This window comes from Falco naumanni, chromosome 10, assembly GCF_017639655.2.
Source record: "Falco naumanni isolate bFalNau1 chromosome 10, bFalNau1.pat, whole genome shotgun sequence".
Classification (NCBI taxonomy): Eukaryota; Metazoa; Chordata; class Aves; order Falconiformes; family Falconidae; genus Falco; species Falco naumanni.
Window position 1 is genome coordinate 18,424,016 of NC_054063.1, and position 7,346 is coordinate 18,431,361.

Here is a 7,346-nt window from a genome sequence, read left to right on the forward strand (position 1 = left end):
AGCCTTCTCCCTGAACTCTCATTACCGATTCTGAATGTCTTTGTTTTGATTCACACCTTTCAATCTGACCTAGTTACAGCAATTCTAGTTGAACGTAACCATAGAAACAAAGAACCACCAGACTGCATCCCTTCTTGTTCTGAACATCACCCGACTGCTACATCACGTCTTTCAAGCTTGGAATTCCATGCCTGCAAAACACTGGATTGAACATTTTTTATTTCCCTCCCTTTAGCAAGGCCACAGCTAAGGCATTCCTCCTTCCACACATTTGCCGTCACCCATGAAAGAAAAGGTTCTCTCCCAATCTTAGTAAAAATTAAGTTGCTTTGTATATTGACTGCTGACCATCTCACAAACGTAACCATAAAAGATATTAATCAATGCTTAGCATCTTTTAAAATTTATCCATTATGTTCAGAATCATTGAGTAATTATTTCAATTCCTATTTTTTCTGATTATCTATTGCACAAAAGAATAATTGCCCTAAATTTAGTTGATATTTTCAGTTTGACTTTTCATCACAAATACAGGGGAGCACTGGTCAGTTTTCTTTGTTCTATACACAACATTAAAAAAAAAAAAAAAGTCTAGCTTCCTACACAAGTTAAAGCTTTGGAAACTTGTTTTAAGGGAACTTCACAACAGCCAAAATGGATCACTGAGCTTGATGAACTGCAGTCTTGTTCCCCTCATATGCTGCCTCTGATTTCAGCAGGACCAGAAGCTATAAGGGATGTTAACATCTTATTAACAGATTTTCCCAGACAATTCATACAACAGTCCTTGGAATTACCTTCAAAGCTTCTTCTGGCATAAAATCTGTGGCTCTGTTTCTTTTCCCCTTAGTAGGTGATTCAGTACAAGGCAAGACACCATGAATCATCCAGGTCTAACCAATGAAGGATTTCGTGGCCTCTTACAAGGTGCTGGTTGTCAAGACTGGTTGGTTCTCCTGCACTTGCCATACTCAGGATCTTGGCAGGTCTCACAGAGGCAAGAATGAGGCCTTTGGAATAAAGACTGGAAGGGAAAAGCAGCTGCCGTTACACACTCGCTAGCATCCTGCATCCCACTGCCACTGGTGGCATTAACAGTCAGTCTTTGCTGAAAGACGACTCACTAGGTAAACCCAGACCTGGCCACTCTGCTCTTCCAGCAGCATTTCTTCTTCTCAGTGTTCCGACTCCTTGTTTGACCTCCACTACTCCCATCTCCATCCCTCCTTACCGTCATGATCTAGGTGTGACCCACCTTCCTAGGCTATCAAGGATCACCAAAACCCAAGGGGAGATAAGGGATGGTCTTGGATTTGGTCTTCTGAGCTGGCTGCAAGTCATCCTTAGCATCCTAGATGACTGGGGATCACCAAAAGTCAGGGAAAATATATTAAAACTCCTCATGTCACTGCCATGATTAGGCTTTAACGTACTTTAAAATACATAAGTGACCTGGGTGATGAGGCGTCACTAAGTGCCTGGGCATCTGGTGCCCAAACCAGTAATATAAGGAAAAAGAGATGGACTGAAAGGATGGCAGCCTTTATTTTACCTTCTTGAAGCATGGGAAAATGAGTTAGAATAATGGATGGTAAAGTCTGAACCCACAGAAAATGGGCAATTTTAGAGGAAAACTAACAAATGCCGAAAAAGTTTAAAATACCAATGCCTAAAAGAAGAATCAGTTCTTGGCTTTTGTTCAGCCTAATAAAAACTTCAGAAGCAGAGAGCATGGGAATAGTGGCATGAAGATTTACAAGATGCGGGCTGTCACCAGTGCAATTAAAACAGCTACACTGATGAAGCAAACGCAGGAGGTAACCACCCATTTTAGCATCATACTCCTCGCATGTAAGAGCTCGAAACTCTTGGCAGCTCGCTGTAACACCACTTGCACCAGGCGTAGGAATCACACGTGCATTGGGAGGGTTAGCCTAACACCAGAAAAAGGGGTAGATACTAGAAATATTTCATTTATTCTTGTCAGCTGTTGCATTATTTGGGAATGAGCTGTAAGAGTTGAATAATTTGGACTAAATGAGTTTGTATTGCCCTGGAACTATTTGTTTGGGTTGCTAACGCTTTATACCAACAATAAATTCTTGGGTTTGCATGTAAACAGTGTTTCTTCAGCCCATATTGATTTCCTGGAGTATTTGCTCTGTTACTCTGCCCCAACAACTGGCTTAAAATTCAGGTGCAAAAATTATACATGACAGAGGGGATGGATGAATATATTACAGTGTGGAGTACTGGAGGAAGATTGTGATTTGGGAAAAGCCTACATCGTGCCAGGAAAAGCAACCAGAAATCACTATACATAAGGAATGGGGTCACTGAGATAGAAATAAGCATACCTTTTGTCCTCCAGAAGATGCCAATTAAAATTAGCAAATGAGGGTGGAAGGCAGTAACTGGTTAGAGTTTTTCACATTTGAAAGCAGTATCTGAGTAAAGAGAAAAGGAAAGAATCTGATGATAACAGGAGAACGTCAGTAGGATGGGCTTCTCTTTACAAACTATTGCAAATTCGATTATACTGACAAGGCAGCATTAAGAACAGAGCATTTCTCTCCTGATTCTCATCCTGACAGGTCCTTGGCCATGTCTGCTTTCTGCACTAAACTAGTGTGATTGTATACTCTGCTTCCTCGGTATCCAGACCAGTTCGTGCCCCGACCCTGATAATCCCACACAGCCAACCCGAGATCCGCTGCAGAATGTGCAATCCGTGCCAGCACGAGCAGCACAATGGCAATTTCTGTTGGTCGGTTGGTTGCAAAGTTAGTCAGCCCTCAGCCGCTCTCCCGTGACTAGAAAAAGTGCCACCAACTCGAGATGCTAGAACATGTCCCAGTAAAAAAATATCAAATGCATCTTTGATAGCATTTTGCCTTCATTTTTGATATATCAATTAATTAGTCAGCTCTAGTAGCACACAAACATGAGCTGTGTAACAGAGCAAAGGAAGCAAAATGGCCAATACTCAGAATATCTGAAAAAAAATATAGCAAAACTATGTTTTTCAAAAAACATCTTTCTGATTAAAGTTTTACTCAATGGAAATATAAAGAAGATGTAACAATGACTCTAATAGATTCATGCTTCTTTATTTTCACAGAGTTTTAAGGGTCAGGGAGCTTATAATGGTCTAATGTTCTATATGATAAGAAACAGAATAATTTATTTACCATGGTAAGTAGCATTTGTTTAAAATGTGCTTCAGAAAAGCATGTAGCCTTGACTTGAAGATAACATATTAATATTCTTAGTATATATTCTGCTTAACTATTAAAATTTTGAGCCTTAGAAGTTTTGTCTGGTTTTGACTTAGGAAATATTTATTGGGTTTTGTTTTACAGGTCTCTCCTAGACTAAAAATCAATTGGTTCTGGTATTTCCTCTCCACAGGGGTACTTCCATTCCATAAATAAGTAATTTCCTGATTATTTTTTTCTTCTATATCCTGAAAAATTGCAGATAGACTCAGAACATGTTAAACAACACTGGAAATCTTTTTTGGGGGAGTTCCTTACACTTTAACATTGCATAGTCTGTACCCATGTTTCATCCAGAAACTCCCACATCCCCAGTCTTCGTGCAACTGTAACTGAACATCCAAGTTAACAACTAGACTTACACCAACACCACTTTGTCCATGAAGGAATCTCAGGGACCCAGATGACAATAAAATGGTTCTACCAGGACTGATGTGGAAGCACAGCAGGAGGTGGTGAAGAGCCCATTAGTTTTGATACGAAACACTATTGCCCCGCTTTCTAATTTTTATTTATTCATTTCGTATTTTACTACCCCAAAAAATTGGTCACAGCCCTGTTGTACAAAGTGCTGTATAAAGATCTGCTTTTAAAAAACTTTCCTGGTGGCTGGCAGAAGAACAGAAGGGCACGGGGAGACAATAGCAGTTGGATGTATTAGTAAGGGACATTCAAACCCGGAGCTGGGGGCACTGTCACTCAGAAACACTATTATTAGCAAGCCAACCTTTTTGAGGGCTTCATATCGACCTAAGAACAACATATTTAAGACACCTAAATCATTTTGGAAATGGAAGCACTATTCCCAAGCTACTTTCCAGATAGAAATAAGGTTGAGATATTTTCTTGTAGCCTGGGATCCCATGTTTAAATATTAACAGGAGCAAAAAGATCTTTCCCTTCTCTTGAAAAAGGCAAATGGAGTTTTCCTTGTGGGTACAAATAGGTTTCAAGACACTCAAAGAAAGTGCAATTTTTTCTTTTAAAGAAACACAGTATCCTCACGGAACTGATTACTGGGGTTTTTCTTCCTTTGAGGGAAGAACACTCCATCCTGAAAGCCCAAGCCAAGGACCTGCTGTTCGCACAGTGAAATACACAGTGGTTATTGCTCACCTTTGGATAAATTACTGCTCCTTGCTTCAGCATCTGGTGTCTTTCTGCTTGAATCAGCTTCCTCTGGTGCAGAATCTTATATCTTGATGACACACAGAACTACATCACCCTTCATGCACACATCTATTCTATACGGTGGTGGGCAAGGGTGTTTCCTCCTCAGGGCTCCTCACTGATAGCTTCTCAAGCACTAGGAACTTGTTTCAGGGGTGAGACAGAAAGAAGGAAGAGTTTGTGTCTGTCTTAAGGGAAAGAGGAGAAGTTTGGTTTTGTTCTTAAAGTGATGCTGCAACAGCATCCCTACCTAGCCGTTGGGTCCCCTCACCTCAGGCTCCATGCTCCAGCCCCTCTTTCCGCAGCCTGGTCAGAATGTCATTTAGTTGTCTCCCACTGTGTCTGAATTGATTATTCACCCATCTCAACCCAAGTTCAGAGCTCCTCACCCTTTCCTTCTAGTGCAAGGGAGGAAATCCTTTCTCTCCTTACATGTATTTTTCCTTGGCAGAGCAACTAGAAGTCCAAAAGTCTAACTAAAAGCTAAAAGTCTAAAGATGCAGATAAGCCTGATCTTCACTATTTTTTCTCCCATTATCCTCAATTCCCACTTTCTGCCTTAGCTCAACCCCTTTTTCCCCTCCACATGCCTGCTGCATGTCCCTCCAGTGCACCCCTTGCTCGCTCCTGCCACCTCCTTTTCCTACTGCGTGCCACAGAGCCATCCGGCCTCACCAGGTGACCAGGGATGGAGCTTGTGCTCTTGAAACTGGGGAGAAAGGAGGATTTTCCCCACATCCATGAGGACTGCTGCACAGCTGCAGTGCTGATGCCAGGCTAGGTGCTGCTGGCAAAGGCACCCTCAATGTGGTAATGGAGACTCTGACCCCTTCTAAAAGGCAGATTAAAAGCACCTTGTCTGATCTTACCAACTTCTACATAAAACTAAAAAAAGGCATGAGATGACAAGCACAAAAATTGTGATTTCTGCTACATTTTTAAAACGCTTTCCTTGGGGTCTCAGTTTCTTTTACATTAGCAAATCAATGCATGGCAAGCTTAAGGATACCCGAAGTACGGATTTGCCCTGCTTTTTCCCCATTCCAGGCTAACCCAGCAAGATGCCCTTCACTTTAATGCCCTTCACATAAGCTCATTAGCTTCTGTATTTCTACGTTACCCTGAAGAGCAGGCCTACCCCTTCTACCTGTGCCTCCACAAAAACTCCCCTGCTTTGCACGTCTCCATCTCCCCTTTTCCATGGTTTCTTCCCTGTCGCGTTACTCACCTTTCTCCCGCCCAATCTCATGACTACCCGATTCAACTCGGGGCTTGTGCATCCCTTACACAAGCTCTTTGTGCTGTTAAAGCAACACCGTGCAACACATGCAGCCTTTCACCTACTTGGCCACAGCAAGAGTCTGTTCTCCTCCCGTGGCTGGTTTGTGCCCCAGGAGCCAAACAAAACCTGGAGCAAGCCCACAGAAAGCCTCGGCAGCGTTACAGGCTGCGCTGCAAGGGGATGATGGCGCTGGGGTGGGTTTTTTGCTAGGCACCCCTTAGCGACTGTCCTGAAGCCCTCACACAATTCCCTGGGTAAAGCAGCCAGGTGAGCAGCTCTGTGTGCTGACTTTACATCCATGTCCATCTAACAGGTACCAGAGCCGATTCCAAAATGTACCCACCTCCTCAGCAGCTCATTTCTCGGGGGGGAGGGGTTGCTCAGGCAAACACCCCACTCACGCCTGGTGTGTGCATACGTAGCCAGATTCTCTGCTGCTTAAAGCCGTCAGCTCTGAGGTAGGAACTTCCATGCACTGACTGATAAAGCTTGCTGTATACAAAATAATCACCAATTTCAGTAACACGAACACATTCCTTTTGTGGAGCAGTCACCTGACGGACTCTGACCATCAGATAATACTGTGAGTTACCAATAATCCATATCTTTATCTCTACAAGTCAAAAGAAGCCATGGCTTTGAATCTGGTTGTGGACGCAGAGGACACAACCTTCAGCTGGCACACTGAACAACTAGAAATATGTCATGAATCTGCAAATTATTTTCTTTTCAAAAGATCTGGCTTTGCAGTGGATCCCCCCCCGACTTTCTAACAGTAAACTATCATTAGTGAAGCTTGAGGAAATGCATCCTAAAATAATAAATCGTAGTATGTTTTCTTATTCCTTCCTCTGTGTGCCCAGGGGCCCTCTCCATCTTCTTGGACATCTCTACAGTCTTCAGCTTTGCAATCTTCTTTGCAAACAAATCCCCAAACACCCAAACAATAAAAACAACAAAAACCACAATGAAAACAAGGAGAGAAAAAGAGAGAGAAAAAAAGAGAGACGGAAAACCATCATCCCAGTGACCAGCCACAAAAAGCAGCAATGGGGTCTTCCAGACAACTGTCCTCTTCTCGACACCCTCTCCAGTGGAGCAGGGAGCCCACAGAGCAGTTTTCCAACAGTAACAATACAGTTTTCATCAAAACTCACTTCATCTCATTACTGGTTGGTCCCGCCCAAGATGATGCCAGCACTGACTGGGGCACACGTGATGAGGGGCAAGAATTGCACGCTCCATGCACCTGTAACATGCAAGAAATATTCATTGAGGATGTAAATTATTTATCTACTGTATTATCCAGTAGGCTCTAAAGTTATAAATTAAAAGCTACAAGGTAAAGGATAAAAAAAAAGGGGTAAGAAAGGATGTTTCTCTTACCCATGGCAATCAGTTTTTAGGAGAAACCAGACACAACAGCCAGAAAAGCACATTAGAATGCACACGAAGGGCACAGAGGGTGAGGGCACTGGGTACCCGGTCTCCAGGAAAATCTTATAGCCACCTTTCAGTACTTAAAGGGGGCTGGTAAGAAAGATGGAGACAGACTTTTCATGAGGGCCTGTAGCGATAGGACAAGGGGGGATGGTTTTAAGCTGACAGAGGCAAGA